We start from the raw sequence: 20,544 nt of genomic DNA on the forward strand, positions 1-20,544 counted from the left end.
CTTGAGTGTTATAGATCTTGTTCCTGTCATAATTCCTTGTGGGCTGCAGTACCTGTAACCAGCCACAAGATGCCACTGTCCTGGGTGCAGATGTCAGGTTGAGTCTGCTAGCAGTGTTACAGACAGTGATGGGGTTAATGCTGTGTGATGGCAGCCCACAGAGGGTGGGCACTTTAGGAAAATCCCTGCTTAGTTTCCAGAAGCAGGAAGTGATGAGTAGTAAGAGATAGGACAGTGAACTGTACGGGCAGCCTGACTATATGGTGGCTGCTAGGGTAGACGGGAGCTCCATACCCTCAGACAGTGGGATCACCAGTGTGAAAGTCTCCCTACGCAAGAGTCCTGTTAGCCGGCCGGAGAAACTCAACAGAGGTATTGAGGACCCGGGGCACTTCTAGTCTGCAGGAAGCAGAGGAAGATAAATAGGACTTCAGGCTAAGACGTGTGGGAGATATCGGATCCGGAACACTGTTGTTATTGCAGAAGAGTCTCTTGGGCTATAGATTAGAGTCACAGAGATGCTTCACTTAAAGAGGGAACCAGGGCTGTAGATGTTGCCAGCGCCTGTGAGCGAGTTAATAACCTGTCGGGCCTTATCCATTATATCTGCCTGTAAATATTGTACATATTCCTCTTCCCCAAGTAAAGTCCAAGTTCTGGTTAAGAACCTCGTGTCCTCTGAATTTATTGCTGCCCTGGTCCCAGAAGAGAAATGCCTGGAGACAGCCATGATCGGATGGTTGGAAGTAAGTGGAGAGCACCACATACACAGCCACACATCAGAGAGAGGACACTTATTGTCTGTAGGGTGTCAGAGCGAGCAGGGGCTACAGCTCGCCCACGACTACCTTGCTGAGGCACCTTACAGATGCGTCTGACAAATGACGTCTGATACGGGTCTTCAATGGACAGCTTGTGCAGGCAACATATTGTACATTACAAGTCTGACAGGTGATTAAATAGACTATGAATGTCAAATTATTTAAATTATTGATTTTATATGTTTTGTTAGTAACTGAAGAGGTAAAATGTGTAGTATTTGTGACATGTTTGCAGCATGTACATATAGAATGGCCACATTTAAAAAACTTTCAGTATTCAACCAGGTGTTTATTGGCCAGATGTCATTACTCAAATATAAGTTGTGGGATAATATACTCCCCAGAGTTCGAGGCTTTTTAGCTGTGAATCTAACTGGGTTGGTAAGTATACGTTTAAGTTTCCTATCTTGACAGAGCATGGGTATATGTTTTTCTATAATCTCAAAATAGCAATGTATGCAAGACGACCCAGGAATCCCACAGAACTGGAAGAATTTTCCAAGTAAGGATGGATGAAAATTTTTCCAACACGAATTGAAAGACTCTTGGCTGGCTACAAAAAGGGTTTACAAGCTGTGATACTTTCAAAAGGGGGTGCTACTAGGATTTAACCATAGAAGAAAAAGGAGAACCAGTTGGAGTGTTTGAAGCTAAAAATATTCTTGTTTGTACAAAAAAACACTAAAAATCCCCCATAGGGGTTAAAAAAGACAAACAGGTGGTAGCTGTCACCTAAAGGCAATCATTTATGCAGGCAGGCATTAGAAATGGGTAAGTAAGGAGAAAAATTGAACAACATATCCATGTAGGTCAATGTGTCCATTAAATTTCCTCCATAAACACTCCCCATCATACTTTAGCACAGATGTCAAGTCAAAGAGTAATTCTTACCCATCTTGCAAAAAAAGATCACCAACACACATGCAAGTGAATCCTCAACGCATGTTTCGCTTCTTATTTCGTTGCTTTCTAAAGGGGAAGTGACTTCAATTTTCAATTTTTCTCCTTACTTACTCATTTCTATTGCCTGCCTGCATTAATTATTGCCTTTACGTGATAATTAGCATCTGTTTATTTTTAACCCCTATGAGAGATTTTTAGCGTTTTTTGTCCAAACCAGATCTCACACTAATGAGGTACCCAGAAACACAGTGTCTGCAAATTGAGATTTTGGTTTTGGCTTTAATCCTAAGTCATGTGATAAGGCTCGTAAGAGAATCGATATTGACTTTTAGGATTGCTACTTCCTGTAGGTGGCTGTCACGTGACAGACAGGTGTGACAGACAGTCGCTCTGGAGCCGGCTGCAGAAGGTCACTGTGCTTGGTCTTCTCATCTCTTTGGTATTGTTGTATCCTTCTTCCTTTAGGACCCAGCAGCTACCCCGACCTTCTGCTGCTGATTGACATACCCTTGCTTGGTACTTAAAAACTCTCAGTTTCTCCAGAAAGGCGCTGGTGATAGTTTTATGTACCTCTGTGTTGGCTTGGAGCACTAGCAGTTGGCTAGTTTCTTCTCTGGTGCCCTTGGAGGACAGTTGGCATTATCTCTCTGGTGTCTGCTCAAGCTAAGTGTATCCCTTTTGTTTGTCTACCTTGTTGTCTTTAGTTTGTAGTGGGGCTTAATTAGTGCTCACTCTGTCCCCTCCCTATCTAGGGCCAAGCTCTAGGGACATTCAGGGCTTAGGTTCCAGCTCGGCGATAGGTGTGGAACCTATATAGGGACTGTAGGGTAGGCAGGGTGATATTAGATCTGCCTGGGGTCTCCACTTCCCCTTTCCCCAGTGTTTGGGCTTCCTTCCCCTCTTCCCTTCATGTTGCACTTACTCTTTCCCTCACTTTGCGAGACAGTGGCACTAGAGTTCTGGTCCTCTTCCTCTCTGAAGAGACAATTTGCATATTTCCCAGAGGAGCATTGTGGTTTAAAAGTCTCCTCACTATGGCATGTCAGGATTGACATGTCACTCTCTGTAAGGAGAAACGTTACCCCTTGGATCCTGGTCAGATCTCACACTTTGCACTGACGAGGGGCCGTACCCAGAAACATGGTTTCTGCAAATTGAGATTTTGGTTTTTGCTTTAATCCTAAGTCATGTGACAAGGCTCGTTAGAGAGTCAATACTGACTTTTAGTATTGCTACTTCCTATAGGTGGCACTAGAGTTCTAGCCTTCTTCTTCTCTGAAGAGACAATTTGTACAAATCAGAATATTTTTAGCTTCAAACATTCCAACTGGTTCTCCTTTTTCTTCTATGCCTCTTGAGGAGAGGCTTTTCTATTTTTGAAGATGCATCTAGAGTCTATGATGGCCTGATACTTATTTAAAAGGTTCCTGGGATTTGTTTCATAGGTTCTAACTATGCAGGGTGCCCAAACTTTTGCATCTACCTATTCATTTTTGCAATTTTTTAAATGTAAAAAATGAAAATATATATTTTTTGGCCTAAAATACAAAGAAAATGTGTCATCTTTAACTTGAGGCCTTTTTAGAGATCATGTCATCTTCAACTTGCTTAACTGTTCACAATAACAGTAATTTTGAGTAGGGGTGCCCAAACTTTAACATGTCACTGTATATATATACAGTACAGACCAAAAGTTTGGACACACCTTCTCATTTAAAGAATTTTCTATATTTTCATGACTATGAAAATTGTACATTCACACTGAAGGCATCAAAACTATGAATTAACACATGTGGAATTATATACTTAACAAAAAAGTGTGAAACACCTGAAAACTACTGACTACTTCTTGAAGCTCATCAAGAGAATGCCAAGAGTGTGCAAAGCAGTCATCAAAGCAAAAGGTGGCTACTTTGGAGAACCTAGAATATAAGACATAATTTAAGTTGTTTCACACTTTTTTGTTAAGTATATAATTCCACATGTGATAATTCATAGTTTTGATGCCTTCAGTGTGAATGTACAATTTTCATAGTCATGAAAATACAGAAAAATCTTTAAATGAGAAGGTGTGTCCAAACTTTTTTCTATACTGTATATACTGTATATACAGGTGCATCTCACTAAATTAGAATATCATCATAAAGTTAATTTATTTCAGTTCTTCAATACAAAAAGTGAAACTCATATATTATATATAGTCATTACAAACAGAGTGATCTATTAAAGTGTTTATTTCTCTTAATGTTGATGATTATGGCTTACAGCCAATGAAAACACAAAATTCATTATCTCAGTAAATTTAAATAATTGACAAAAACACCTGCAAAGGCTTCCTAAGCATTTAAAAAAGTCCCTTAGTCTGTTTCAGTAAGCTCCACAATCATGGGGAAGACTGCTGACTTGACAGATGTCCAGAAGGCAGTCATTGACACACTCCACAAGGTCCCAGAGTTCCAATTTTCATTTGGAAATCAAGGTCCCATAGTCTGGAGGAAGAGTGGAGAGGCACACAATCCAAGCTGCTTGAGGTCTAGTGCGAAGTTTCCACAATCAGTGATGGTTTAGGGAGCCATGTCATCTGCTGGTGTAGGTCCACTGTGGTTTATCAAGACCAAAGTCAGCGCAGCAGTCTACCAGGAAATTTTAGAGCACTTCATGCTTCCCTCTGTCGACAAGCTTTTTGGAGATGGAAATTTCATTCTCCAGCAGGACTTGGCACCTGTCCACACTGCCAAAAGTACCAATACCTGGTTTAACAACAACAGTATCACTGTGCTTGATTGGCCAGCAAACTAACCTGACCTTAACCCCATAGATACTCTATTATCAAGAGGAAGATAAGAGACTCCAGACCCAACAATGCAGACGAGCTGAAGGCTGCTATCAAAGCAACCTGGGCTTCCATAACACCTCAGCAGTGCCACAGGCTGATTGCCTCCATGCCACGCCACATTGATGCAGTAAATGATGCAAAAGGAGCCCCGACCAAATATTGAGTGCATTTGCTGAACATACATTTCAGTAGGCCAACATTTCGGATTTTAAAAACATTTTTCAAGCTGGTGTTATAAAGTATTCTAATTTACTGAGATAATGACTTTTGTGTTTTCATTTGCTGTAAGCTATAATCATCAACATTAACAGAAATAAACACTTGAAATAGATCACTCTGTTTGTAATGACTCTATATAATATATGAGTTTCACTTTTGGTATTGAAGAACTGAAATAAATTAACTTTTTGATGATATTCTAATTTAGTGAGATGAACCTGTATCTCTCCAATACACTGTGTGCAGAATTATTAGGCAAGTTGTATTTTAGAGGATTATTTTTATTATTGATGAACAACTATGTTCTCAATCAACCCAAAAGACTCATAACTATCCAAGCTTAATATTTTTGGAAGTTGGAGTGTTTTTTTTTTTAGATTTGGCTATCTTTGGAGGATATCTGTTTGTGCAGGTAACTATTACTGTGCCGAATTATTAGGCAATTTAATAAAAACCAAATGTAATCCCATCTCACTTGTTTATTTTCAGCAGGTAAACCAATATCAGTGCACAAAATTTAGAAATAAACATTTCTGACATGCAAAAACCAAAACCAAAAAAATTACTGATCAATATAGCCACCTTTCTTTATGATGACACTCAACAGCCTTCCATCCATAGATTCTGTCAGTTGCTTGATCTGTTTTCGACCAACATTGTGTGCAGCAGCCACCACAGCCTCCCAGACACTGTTCCGAGAGGTGTACTGTTTTCCCTTCCTGTAGATCTCACATTTTATGATGGACCACAGGTTCTCTATGGGGTTCAGATCAGGTGAACAAGGGGGCCATGTCATTATTCTTTCTTCTTTTAGACCTTTACTGGCCAGCCACGCTGTGGAGTAGTTGGATGCATGTGATGGAGCATTGTCCTGCATGAAAATCATGCTTTTCTTGAACGATACTGACTTCTTCCTGTACCACTGCTTGAAGAAGTTGTCTTCCAGAAACTGGCAGTAGGTCTGGGAGTTGAGCTTCACTCCATCCTCAACCTGAAAAGGTCCCACAAGTTCATCTTTGATGATACCAGCCCATACCAGTACCCCACCTACACCTTCCTGGCGTCTGAGTCGGAGTTGAGCTCTCTGCCCTTTACTGATCCAGCCTCTGGCCCATCCATCTGGCCCATCAAGAGTCATTCTCATTTCATCAGTCCATAAAACCTTTGAAAGATCAGTCTTAAGATATTTCTTGGCCCATTCTTGACATTTTATCTTATGTTTCTTGTTCAAAAGTGGTCGCTTTTCAGCCTTCTTTACCGTGGCCATGTCCCTGAGTATCGCACACCTTGTGCTTTTTGATACTCCAGTAACATTGCAGCTCTGAAATATGGCAAAACTGGTGGCGAATGGCATCTTGGCCGCTTCACGCTTGATTTTCCTCAATTCATGGGCAGTTATTTTGCGCCTTTTTTGGCAAACACGCTTCTTGCGACCCTGTTGGCTATTTGCCATGAAACGCTTCATTGTTCGGTGATCACGCTTCAAAAGTTTGGAAATTTCAAGACTGCTGCATCCCTCTGCAAGACATTTCACAATTTTGGACTTTTCAGAGCCCGTCAAATCTCTCTTCTGACCCATTTTGCCAAAGGAAAGGAAGTTGCCTAATAATTAAGCACACCTCATATAGGGTGTTGATGTCATTAGTCAACACCCATCCTCATTACAGAGATGCACATCACCAGATTTACTTAATTGGCAGTTGGCTCTCAAGCCTATGCAGCTTGGAGTAGGACAACATGTATAAAAAATATCATGTGATCAAAATACTCATTTGCCTAATAATTCGCCACACAGTGTATACACTGCTCAAAAAAATAAAGGGAACACTCAAATAACACATCCTAGATCTGAATGAATGAAATATTCTCATTGAATACTTTGTTCTGTTCAAAGTTGAATGTGCTGACAACAAAATCACACAAAAATCATCAATGGAAATCAAATTTATTAACCAATGGAGGCCTGGATTTGGAGTCACCCCCAAAATTAAAGTGGAAAAACACACTACAGGCTGATCCAACTTTGATGTAATGTCCTTAAAACAAGTCAAAATGAGGCTCAGTATTGTGTGTGGCCTCCACGTACCTGTATGACCTCCCTACAACGCCTGGGCATGCGGTTGTGGATGGTCTCCTGTGGGATCTCTTCCAGGATGGCACATCAATGCGATCTGTGGCAAGAAGGTTTGCTGTGTCTGTCAGCATAGTGTCCAGACGCTGGAGGTGCTACCAAGAGACAGGTCAGTACACCAAGAGACGTGGATAGGGCCATAGGAGGGCAACAACCCAGCATCAGGACCGCTACCTCCGCCTTTGTGCAAGGAGGAACAGGAGAAGCACTGCCAGAGCGCTGCAAAATGACCTCCAGCCGGCCACAAATGTGCATGTGTCTGCACAAACGGTTAGAAACCGACTCCATGAGGGTGGTATGAGGGCCCAACGTCCACAGATGGGGGTTGTGCTCATAGCCCAACACCATGCAGGACGCTTGGCATTCGCCACAGAACACCAGGACTGGCAAAGTCGCCACTGGTGCCCTGTGCTCTTCACAGATGAAAGCAGGTTCACACTGAGCACATGTGACAGACGTGGCAGAATCTGGAGACACCGTGGAGAGCAATCTGCTGCCTGCAACATCCTTCAGCATGACCAGTTTGGCAGTGGGTCAGTAATTGTGTGGGGTGGCATTTCTTTGGAGGGTCGCACAGCCCTCCATGTGCTCGCCAGAGGTAGCCTGACTGCCATTAGGTACTGAGATGACATCCTCAGACCCCTTGTGAGACCATATGCTGGTGCGGTTGGCTCTGGGTTCCTCCTAATGCAGGACAATGCCAGACCTCATGTGGCTGGAGTGTGTCAGCAGTTCCTGCAAGATGAAGGCATTGAAGCTATGGACTGGCCCGTACGTTACCCAGACCTGAATCAGATTGAGCACATCTGGGACATCATGTCTCACTCCATCCACCAACCTCATGTTGCACCACAGACTGTCCAGGTGTTGGCGGATGCTTTAGTTCAGGTCTGGGAGGAGATCCCACAGGAGACCATCTGCAACCTCATCAGGAGCATGCCCAGGCATTGTAGGGAGGTCATACAGGCACATGGAGGCCACACACAACACTGAGCCTCATTTTGACTTGTTTTAAGGACATTACATCAAAGTTGGATCAGCCTGTAGTGTGTTTTTCCACTTTAATTTTGGGGGTGACTCCAAATCCAGGCCTCCATTGGTTAATAAATTTGATTTACATTGATGATTTTTGTGTGATTTTGTTGTCAGTACATTCAACTTTGTACAGAACAAAGTATTCAATGAGAATATTTCATTCATTCAGACCTGGGATGTGTTATTTGAGTGTTCCCTTTATTTTTTTGAGCAGTGTATATTTATACATATATATGTATATGACTCGCCCCCTGGGCCTGTGTTGTACGTGCACGTGTGTGCGGGGAATACCCGGAGCCGGATCGCTGGGGGTTGTAGTCTCCGTGGCGATGACCCGGTCCGTGCCCAGGGTGGTCAAACCAGTGGCAGACTTAGTAGTATTATAATTGTCCGACTACGCCACCCGTGGATTGCGGTCAGTGGGGACCGCCGCTGCGATGCAGACCACTGAGGCTGATGTTGTATGCGCAGCCAAGTATGGGATGACTCCCCACGGGAGAAGTATAGCCTCAGGGCAGTTAGTGTGGATGATGGGAGTGATGGTGCACGAGCGCAGCAGGAACAACTCAGAGTCTGTGCAGTGCAGTTCAGGGTCTTTAGTGGTGTTATAAAGCAGACCCTCCTAGGAGTACTGGTTAGCAGTAGAGGCCTGGTCAGTCTGTGAGCAAGCAGGATCTCCCCTGGCCAGGTGGAGTTGTAGGCCTCCCCGTCTATCTATACTCTTCCTGGCTACCTTGCTGTATGCGGGTAGAAGTAGCCCACGTCCCTGAATGCACCGTGTGGTGCTCACCCGTATGGCCGGTGACTTGGGGCCTTCTGTTAGCCTCCGCTCCACGATGGCGGTGCTGGTCCCTTGCTTGTGACCGTGCCTCCGGGCTTCTATGGCCAGAGGACCTGGAATCCCCTGCCGACTGGATTCTGCTGCTGGACCTGGATGTCCCCACAGCCTCGGACTCCGTGTCCGGTCTTAGTGTCTTCAGCCAGGGCGAGCTATCAGGCTTCCAGCCCCTGGCACTCGCTCCTGCTCCTACAGAGTTCCTGCTGTAACTTTCCCTCTCCAGGCTCTGACTGAACTAATCCCGCCCCAGACCCAGTTTATAAGGGCAGATATATATATATATATGTACAGTGGGGGAAAAAGTATTTAGTCAGCCACCAATTGTGCAAGTTCTCCCACTTAAAAAGATGAGAGAGGCCTGTAATTGACATCATAGGTAGACCTCAACTATGAGAGACAAAATGAGAACACAAATCCTGAAAATCGCATTGTCTGATTTGGAGAGACATTTTTTTACAAATTTTGGTGGAAAATAAGTATTTTGTCACCTACAAAAGTTCATTTTAATACTTTGTTATATATCATTTGTTGGCAATGACAGAGGTCAAACGTTTTCTGTAATTCTTCACAAGGTTGGCACACACTGTTGCTGGTATGTTGGCCCATTCCTCCATGCAGATCTCCTCTAGAACAGTGATGTTTTGGGGCTGTCATTGGGCAATACGGACTTTCAACTCCCTCCAAAGGTTTTCTATAGGGTTTAGATCTGGATACTGGCTAGGCCACTCCAGGACCTTGAAATGCTTCTTACGAAAGCCACTCCTTCATTGCCCTGGTGGTGTGCTTGGGATCATTGTCATGCTGAAAGACCCAGCCATGTTTCATCTTCAATGCCCTTGCTGATGGAAGGAGGTTTGCACTCAAAATCTCACGATACATGGCCCCATTCATTCTTTCATGTACACGAATCAGTCGTCCTGGTTCCTTGGCAGGGAAACAGCCCCAAAGCATGATGTTGCCACCCCCATGCTTCACAATAGGTATGGTGTTCTTTTTATGCAACTCAGCATTCTTTCTCCTCCAAGCACAACGAGTTGTGTTTCTTCCAAACAGTTCTACTTTGGTTTCATCTGACCATATGACATTCTCCCAATACTCTTCTGGATCATCCAAATGCTCTCTAGTAAACGTCAGACGGGCCCGGATATGTAATGGCTTAAGCAGGGGGACATGTCTGGCACTGCAGGATCTGAGTCCCTGGCGGCATAGTGTGTTACTGATGGTAACCCGTGCAACGTTGGTCTCAGCTCTCTGCAGGTCATTCACTAGGTCCCCCCATGTGGTTCTGGGATTTTTGCTCACTGTTCTGGAGATCATTTTGACCCCATGGGGTGAGATCTTGTGTGGAGCCCCAGATCGAGGGAGATTATCAGTGGTCTTGTACGTCTTCCATTTTCTAATTATTGCTCCCACAATTGATTTTTTCACACCAAGCTGCTTGCCTAATGCAGATTCAGTCTTCTCAGCCTCGTGCAGGGCTACAATTTTGTTTCTGGTGTCCTTCAACAGCTTTTTGGTCTTCATTATAGTGGAGTTTGGAGTGTGACTGTTTGAGGTTGTGGACAGGTGTCTTTTATACTGATAACAAGTTCAAACAGATGCCAGCACTACAGGTAATGAGTGGAGGACAGAGGAGCCTCTTAAAGAAGAAGTTACAGGTCTGTGAGAGACAGAAATCTTGCTTGTTTGTAATTGACCAAATACTTATTTTCCACCAAAATTTGAAAAAAATGATTTTCAGGATTTGTTTTCGAGTAGGCAGAAAAAAAACTTTACTTAGACATAAAAATTGTAAGGGTGCTTTCACATTGCATTCTGTGTCCCCATCAGGGCATACGTCCTAAAATTTCCCGCAAAACGGGGTCTGGACATATGCTGTGATGGGGGCCATAGACCGCAATGGTGACAGCAGTGCGAACATGCGCTCTGCCGTGCACTTTTTTCGGGAGTGTACGCCCACAGGAGGCGGACACTCAGGCGCAGCAGCCTACATCTGAGTGTCCGCCTCCTGTGGGCGTATACTCATGAAAAAAGTGCACTTAAGAGCGCACATTCACATAGAGACATGACTGTAGGCTTGTAGCCCAAGGCCTGACAACCCCTTTAAGGCACAATCCTGGTGCACATGTCATGTGGCACATTTCAAAAAAAAATTAGACACTTTTTGCAATCTGTGCACTCTGTTTGTGAAGGGACGTGATATAGCAAAAAATTAACAATGCTTTTATGGAAAGGGAGTTTAAAGAACCATTCCAGCATTGTTTTTTTCAGTGCTGGAGTGGTGCTACTAATCTAAGGTCCCTGACTCTAGTCTTATACTTACCTGCCGCCGTCTTCAACTTTTATCGGCGCCACTCCAGTCCCACGAGGCCATTTTGTGACTGACTGAAAGTCAGAAGTAACATTCTTAAGTGCTTGATGTAAGTCTATGGGAGCCAGAACGAGGCTCTAATAGACTTGTGTTGAGTGGTGACCTCCGACTGGAGTGGCACTGATAGATAGTGAAAATGGTAGCGGGTAAGTATGAGAGTAGGGGCAGGGACCTTAGATTAGAAGCACCACTCTAGCGCTGCAATTAAAAAATTGTTGGAGTGGTGCTTTAAGGTGTATCAAAAAATGTTCTAAAATTAAGCCAACCAAGTTAGTGTAAAGCTAGTCAAAGTTGTCTAAAGATGACAAATTTATCATCCTTATTATGCCATTGTAATGAATTGAATGCATTTTTATACTGTGAAATTTAATTTCACTCTGTCTACATATGAGACAGGATTAGCACTATTTGCTATGACCAAATGTCATTCTACTAGTGGGGCTACAGTAATATATATCCTAAATATACTTTACAATCGCCAATGAGCATTTTGTCAACAGATCACACCGACTACAGTAAAATCATCTTACAATGGTAACTTGAAAACTATTCCCAGCTCTGTTGTCAGAGAAAAAATTGAGATCAAGATTTCCTAAGTTTCCCACTGTTCACTGCTGATTGAGGTTTGCAAGGATACGTGGTTTGCACATTGATCACCAAAGTGATTATGGTATAAAACAATGATCTATGGACGACACTATATATTGATATAATATAGCTATGAAGGAATTAATCATCTACATTAAACTGACTTCTTATAAACTCCTTTTGTTGCAATGTGTTGCACCATAGCTAGTCAAGAAAGACTAAAAATACTAATATATTCCACTGGCCAGTGATCTGCATTGCCCTCACTTGGATATGTTTAGACATTGTGTTCAGTTATATGTTCCCACAATAGCCATGTCTGATATTTGTAGTCTGTACGATTTAATACTGTGTAACTTTATGTTATATAGTACATTTGATAAAGAAAGTTTGGATAATTAAAGGTATCATATTACAATCAGGACAATACTACTATTGTGAAAAAGGGAGGAAGTTCTCATGGAATTAATAAAAGGCAGAAAGATTGTATTTCATACATAGGAAGTTAGGAACCCCAGTGACTTGTGGTTATTTGTACTATTGAACATAAAACTATTTGGCATAGACCATTTAAACAGTTCTGACACATTTGCATTGTGCTTTCAATAAATCATATCACATTGCGTTCAAATTAAACCCTTAAGGACACAGCATGGTTTGATTTTTTCATTTCTGCATTTCAAAAGCCAAAACTTATTTTAGTTTTCTGTCAACATAGCCACATCAGGGATTGTCTTTTGCAAGACAAGTTGTAATTTTTAATGACCCCGTTTTGTTTTTGTTGTTTTTTTTACCTTAATTTTTTCCCTTTTTTGTACAATGTCTATTAGTCCACGGAGAGGACTTTGACATGTTACTAGTACTACTTATATAGTCTAGTGTATTAATCTTGTCAGTATAAAGCTAGGTTCAGACGAGTGATCAAATGATGTAATGTCTGCAATTTGCAAACCTGCCTGCTTTTGCTAAGGACTCTCTATTGAGGTGGATTCTCTAAGCTAGGGGTGCACAACATTATTTGGTCCAAGGGCCACATTACCATACTGAACCAATCCCAAGGGCCGCAAAAAATGTAAAGGCTTTGTTACATTAATACATCACCAGAACCAAGTTTTGAGTATTTGAAAAGCATTTGGACAGTTTCTGCTTAAAAAAAAATCAGTGTGAACACGTGCTAACTAGGGTTGAGCGAGTATGTTCTGTCCGAGTAAGCTCGGCCCGAGCATACTTGGCGAAAGGGTTAATAGAACATACTCGCTCAACACTAGTGCTAACCTAAACTGAGTTTCTGGAGCAGAAACTTGCCACATCCTCATCAATCTCAAATATCTAAGTTTTGAGGATTTTTAAGTTTTAACATAGCCATGAAGCATGTTATGGATTGCTACATGTGTACAAGATCAGAATTACCATCAACACCAGAACCACCATTTGTTCATGAATGCAGTGCCAGAACCACCCCGTCAGTACATGTATACAGTATACTGCACTCCCCATAGTCCTCCATACATTATAATGCACTCACCATGGTCCTCCATACCGTATAATGCACTTACCATAAGCCTCCATGCAGTATAATGCTCTCCCCATATTCCTCCATACAGTATAATGCACTCCCCATAGTCCTCCATACAGTATACTGCACTCCCCATAGTTCTCCATACAGTATAATGCACTTCTCATAGTCCTCCATACAGTATAATGCACCACATAGTCCTCCATATGGTACAATGCACTCCCCAAAGTCCTCCATATGGTATTATGGCCCCCACAATGTTCTCACTGATTTAAGAAAAAAAATACTCACTTCTCCTCCTCATTCCCCTGCTGCTCCAATCTCCGCAAAGAGCATTCTGAAGTGCCCGCTCATCTCAGAGCAGCAGGCACCATGTAACGACGTCATCGCACCCACTGGGCTGAGATGTCAGACGTTGAGGAAGAATGATGTAGGAGGAAGCGTCAGCTGACACTCCCTCTTTCATCATTGCTTTCAACTGTGAAGTTGAACTTGCAATGACGGTGGGGGGGGCCCGATGCTAATGCTGGCACTGGGTCCCCAGCTCACGAGCCCCATAGCAGCCGTGAGGCAGTACAATGAGATTGTGTCTCCCTGCTCTGCCACAGAATTTAACTGTATTGGTGCTGCGCACGCCGATACAGTTAAAAGTAGCGTAGCTCCGGGTGGGCCCCTCAGAGCATGGGTTCCGGGGCGACTGCACTCTCTGTCCCCCAATAGCTACGCTACTGAATCACACCCTCTCCAAGTGTGCTCTACTTATTGGGTAGTTTCTATAAGTATGCACGTTAATAATACCTTTCTCCTATCATTGTCTCATTCTTACATGGCAGAAAGAGAGAAAATGACTTCTAGCTTAAAGCAACACTCCAGCAATTTTTTTTTAATTTCAACGCTGAAGTGGTGCCACTAATGTAAGTTCCTGCACCTAGTATTATACTTACCAGCCACCCTCTTCATCTATTAGCGGTGCCGATCTGGTCGTCTACTGCGGATTGTGACCTCCAAATCGCTCCAGTGTTTGCTGGGGGAGCCAGAAGTCACAACTCAATGTAAGTCTATGAGAGGTTGAACGAGCCTCTTATAGACTTACACTGAGACTTGTGACCATTACCTCTGACTTTCCATCAGTCAGAAGTTGTGGTCACAAGTGGAGATGAGCGAACATGTTCGGAAAAAGTCAGTTTTTTTCAAATTTGGCGCAAACATTGCACATTCGGATTCGTGATTGGACACCCGAGCGTTTTTAATCAAAATCGGCAAAATTCAGCCAAAGTGCGGTAAATGATCGTGTTTCCACAAGTGTATTTTTTAGGACTTTGGCTAGGATAGTGGTGCTGTATGATGAGCAGAGGGGATGTGTTTGATGAGGGGAGGGAATGGGGAGAGATCAGAGGTCGCAAGATTGGACCCGTAGAAGCGCAATTTAGACACGAAACTGCTGTCGTCCACCTGTCTTCTCTTCCCGTATATCTCCCCTCATATTCTGCAAACCGCTGAATGGATGTCCATTTTGGTTCAAATAAATGACTTTTAACTACAAAAGGAAACGGTGATTGCTGCCGTTCTTCTCTCTATATGATCTTGTGTCATTGGCTGCTGAAGTCACATGTACCTCTCCATATAAAGAGAGGACATGTTGTTTTAGCGCCATTTTGTCAGTGTAACAACACAGAGAGGCTGCTCCTGACGCTGCTCCTGGATAGTGAGAGAGTGAGATAGTTAGCTAGGCGGTTGCTTGTAAGTCAGATAGTTTAGATAGATACGATCCTGTGTGACTGGGAAATTGACCTTCATTTTTGCTATTAGTGTGGTCCAGACAGATAACAGGCCACATTTCAGCATAGAACTCTGTTGTGCTGATATTGTGCTCCATGCAGGAGTTCACCTTTGAAACTATAATTTGTTCTGTTACTACCGTGCTACATAAAGCAGGCCACATCTCACCATGTAATTGTTTTGCGCTGAGATTCAGCTGTATCCAGGGGTCCACAGTAAAAAATCAAATTTTTTCTGTTACTACCATAATAGATAAAGGGTTGCCTAGCCTGGGTCTTTTTTGAGAGCGCAAAGAATGACCCAACTCACATTATCTGCCAACTTTGCAAAAAATGACTCATTAGAGTGAAAAATTGCAATAATTTGACTACTACATGCATGAATCATCACATGCGCGATCAACATGCATTAGTCTGGGAATCTCACTGAGATAAAAGGCGGACCAGCGGGCCTCCCCAACCATCGGATGCCCCATCAACCACATCTGCTACTTCTTCCTCCTCCGTCACCGTGCCAAGTGTTCTCACACAGGTCTCCGACCGCACAACCTCCACTTGTTTACCCGCTCCAGTCAGGGTGAGTGAGAGCCCGTCAGCTGTAATGGAAGTGGACATGCCTGCTGTTTTTATTTCACTGAGCACACCACATCTTTCTCAATCCACTGTAACATCTCCGCCTGCACCTCTCTCACGGTCCAGCAGTTTGCCGTGTTCACCCTACTGCACCCGTTCTGAGCACAGCAGCCAGCCCTTGGTGCTGCTGTTGTGGACACGTAAAAGATTGTTTCATCCTACACATGGATGAAGGGTGGATTACAGTGATCGAGGGGGGCTTGGGGTACCAGACAAACTGTTGGTGAAGGTACAGGAGCCGAGGAACAAATGGAGGAGGACAAGGCGGAAGATGTGAAGGGCAAGCAACAGTCAGGAGATGGAGAGGATAATGACTCCCTCCATGGTTGGCGGGAGGGGACGGAGGAAGTAAGCATCAGTGTTACCCAGCCACCAACACACCATGGGCTTGGACCTCATGGAAGAGCCCGACATATGAGCGCCTTCTTGCTGCACTATCTGCAACATGATCCCCGTATTCCTGTCCTGGAAAGGGATCCATGCATGCTGGAGTATCGAAACATGCTTTTAGACAATCTTAAGAGAGGTTTTCCCCAAGACAAACAGTGAGGTACACAGTGTACATTGCAGCTCTAGCCTTCCAACCCCAGGAACTTCAATTTGTCGATGCAAAAACATTAGATGCAGCAGCGTAAGTGTCAAAAGTAATTTTTGTGAGTTGTTTCACACATTTTTTAGACCAGCTCGTGCACCAGCACAACAGAGTACAAGTCTGACACCTAGTGAATGACTGGAGAGGATGGTGCAGGAGTATCTCAAGCTCAAGATCAATACCAGCAGGGAGGGTCTGAACCCTTTTACATTTTGGTCTTCAGAACTGGAAGAATTGCTGGAGCTCGCCTGTCACGTCTTGGAGGTTTTATTATGCCCGGCAGCCAGCGTTCTCTCAGAACGTGTCTTCAGCGCTGCTGGTGGTGTCCTGACGGATAAGCGCATCCGGCTGTCACCTGAAAGTGTAGACTGCCTAACTTTCATAAAGATGGACAAGTCATGGATCTCCAAGGACTTTTGAACCCCATCACAAACTGTGCAGACTAGGCTATGTTGTCGTTTTTAGTGCACTACATTGATATCCCGTTATTGCAGTCTGTGACATCTTTGTCATGGCTTCTGTGCCTTTTGTTGCTGTTGCTGCTACTGATGTTACCAATAATTTTTTGAAATGTGGAGACTCCTGATTTGGTCTCCATCTGGTGTGTTTCCTGTAGTGGAATAGGAGTCGGTCCCCATTATACTATTTTTACTCTGGTGAAATTGATGCCACTTTGGTGGTGTCTGTCCCTAATTTTTTGAAATGTGGAGACTCCTGGTTGGGTCTGCATCTGGTATGTTGCCTGTAGCAGTAGGGCTCCCAGACCAGCAGACCTGCACTTACTTTCAGTAAACTACTTGTGTTACTATCCTTACATTCTTCTTGAAATAGTAGTCTACAAAACTTATATTTGTGCCACTTAAGTGGGGCTGAGCAGAAACGCAGCTTGAATTGTTGCATGTGGTATCAGGGCTCCCAGCACAGCAGGCCTACACTGATCCCTCACCCACATTGTCTTAATTTGAAGTTAAATTCAAAGCTGTAAATGCTGACCTAGAACATGATACCTCATGCATGGCCCATGGCTGACTGCTGCTGTGCCATTATAAAATTTGTACTGTGGGTCAATTGATGCCACTTTTCATGGCGTCTGCCCCTAATTAGGGCTGTTTTGGCAGCTTTTGGGCCCCTTTGAAGGTGTTGTATGTGCATTTGGTTTTGCCTCTAGTGATGGGCGAGCACTAAAATGCTTGGGTGCTCAATGCTTGGGTCAAGCAAATTGGAATACTCGGGTGCTCGACCCGAGCAACGAGCCCAATGTAAGTCTATGGGAAACTCGAGCATTTTTCAGGCGGCTCCCCCCAGCGGTCTGCAGAGGGCCTAAAAATTGCCCAAATTGATGGGAACACTGCTCAAATGACTTGGGAACAGCATGGGGAAGACCCCTGGAAGCATTTCTGACTCCCAGGTCACTGTTGTCAACAACGTTGTCAGAGGTATTACGCCACTTTTACGGACTCACAATAAAACATAGAAAAACAAATCCAAAATGGATTTTCCTGGGAAATATGTTAAGGAGCATCCTTTCCAGGTTAATGACTTGTGTATAAGGCAAAATAAATAACCAAAACCAAAAATACTCCTCCACACCTTGGGCTATGTTCACACGTAGCTTTTTTTATGTGTTTTTGCACTTTTGCATTGCTTTCAACCAAGACAAATGCATTCACTGGGAAATGTCATTTTAACATTTTACAACCTTATCTGGCCATGTGGTGTGTGACACATCATCAGACACATGCATACAGTGCTAAAAAGACATGGGAACAGCATGGGGAAGACCTCTGGAAGCTTCTCTGACTCCCAGGTCACTGCCTAAAAGTGTGCCCATCATAAGTGATCCTTGGCGCATGCGAAGATGCCTTCCGCTATGCACCTGTCGTTGCAGACTTGCAACAATCACCGTCTACATCCTTGTCCCAGTGCAGCGTTCAGTTGTCCCTACCCCATTCCTTGGAATGCAAGTGCAAGTATGCAGCCAGTCACCCATCCACCCACAGTCTGCAATACTATACTGCCAAATTTTTGACAGCTGCTTGCACTTAAAATGTGGCCTTTTAGGCTCTTGGAGGCGGAGGCTGTCTACAATCTTATGGCAGCGGCGACCGGGTATCCATACTCAGTTCCCAGCCGCCACTATTTGTCCCGGTGTCGTCTCTGCCTTCCACAAGCACGGGTCCCACAACAAGTGAATGTGGCCAGGGATGGTACGGAGCCAGTCCACAGCTTTTTTTGCTGAGTTGTATTTCACCACAGCCATATTGTTTAGCTTGATGAAAGGACTTTGGAAACCATATCTACTCCAGCTGTCATTTCTCCCAGGAAGTCCTCTAAAGCTGCTTTCACTTGAAATGTGGCCTTTAGGCTCGTGGAGGCGGAAGCTTTTCATAACCTCATGCCGGTGGCATCCGGGTGTTCATACTCGGTCCCCAGCCGCCACTATTTCACCCGGTATCGTCTCCGCCTTCCACAAGCATGGGTCCCACAACATTACCCGTGTCCTCCCCAGTGCACTTACTGGGAAGGACCGCCTACCCACAAACACGTGGTCAAGTGAATGTGGCCAGGGACGGCACGGAGCCAGTCCACAGCTTTTTTTGCTGAGTTGTATTTCACCACAGCCATATTGTTTAGCTTGGTGAAAGGACTTGGGAAACCATATCTATGCCAGCTGTCATTTCTCCCAGGAAGTCCTCTAAAGTTGCTTTCACTTGAAATGTGGCCTTTTAGGCTCGTGGAGGCGGAAACTTTTCATAACCTCATGTCGGCGGCGGGTCCCACAACATTACCCGTGCCCTCCCCAGTGAACTTACTGGGAAAGACCGCCTACCCACAAACACGTGGTCAAGTGAATGTGGCCAGGGACGGTACGAAACCAGTCCACAGCTTTTTTTGCTGAGAGTTGTATTTCACCACAGCCATATTCTTTAGCTCGGTGAAAGAACTGGCATAGAGGGAAACCGTATCTACTCTGGCTGTCATTTCTCCCAGGAAGTCCTCTAATGCAGCTTGTAACAGAAGCAATGGCAGCCCGTCCAACATCAACTCGCACTTTTTGGTGGTGCTTTGACACACAAACATCTTTCTTTGCACATTTAATTTCATGAACATAGTTGGGCAATGGCCTGATCAACAATGCGGTTGAGAAATAACATGCATAAGCACGTCGGATCCACATTAAAAAAGCAGCCATAGAGTGTCCGGGAACCTTCCCCCACACTTTTCTTAGCCAGGGACGCTTCTCGGCAGGGTTGGACGGGCCCATCAGAAAACCGGAGACTCCTCTGGTGGGCCCTGGCTTCTCCTTCAGGAGAGTTCATAGTGCCGAGGTGAGGCCATAATGATGATAGAGGCCACCATCTGCTTAGTTTTCTGTTTCTTGGAATGCAAGCGCAAGTATACAGCCAGCCACACACCCACCCACTTACCCACAGGCCGCAATACTAAACTGACAGATTTCTGGGCAGCTGCTTGCACTTGAAATGTAGCCTTTTAGGCTCGTGGAGGTGGAAGCTTTTCACAACCTCATGCCTCATGCCTCGTGTCCATGCTCGGTCCCCAGCCACCACTATTTCTCCCGGTGTTGTCTCTGCCTTCTACAAGCACGGGTCCCTGAACATTACTGCTGGTACTTTTCTGTGGGAATTTGCTTGCCTCCTACCAGCCTGGAATATTTCCAGTAAACTATGGTACAACACCATGGTATTAGCACTGCCCCCAGTACCAGTAGCAAAGCCATCCCCAATTTCTTTCTCAGGAATTTTATTTGGTAGACTGAGTGGCTACCCAAATACATTAGTTTCTCACAAAGGAGCTGAAGATAGAGTGGCAGTAGGTGTAAGTTTCTCCAGCTTGTTATATATCAGAGGGTGAACGGCAGCACATTGGATGAGTCATTAGCACTGAAGCCTTGCAGCGCTGGGATTCTAGGCTCAAATCCCAGCAAGGACAACATCTGCAAGGATTTTGTATGTTCTCCCCGTGTTTGGGTGGGTTTCCACCTCAGTAAAAAAAGCAGCCATAGAGTGTCTGGGAACCTTCCCACACACTTTTCTTAGCCAGAACTGCTTCTCGGCAGGGTTGGACGGTCCCACCAGAGAATCCTCTGGTGTTCCCTGGCTTTTACATCAGGAGAGTTCATGATAGCGCCAACTTTGCAGCTTCTATGGGGCTCTTGAGCGGGGAAGAAAGGTAAGCCGTCAGAATCAAATCCTCTGGTGGGCCCAATGTTTTTCAATCTGAAACAGCTTCTCAGTGGGAGTTGTATTTCACCACAGCCATAT

The sequence above is a fragment of the Phyllobates terribilis genome, unplaced genomic scaffold (assembly GCF_046119375.1).
Source record: "Phyllobates terribilis strain yellow unplaced genomic scaffold, ASM4611937v1 Scaffold_2__4_contigs__length_985480577, whole genome shotgun sequence".
Lineage (NCBI taxonomy): Eukaryota > Metazoa > Chordata > Amphibia > Anura > Dendrobatidae > Phyllobates > Phyllobates terribilis.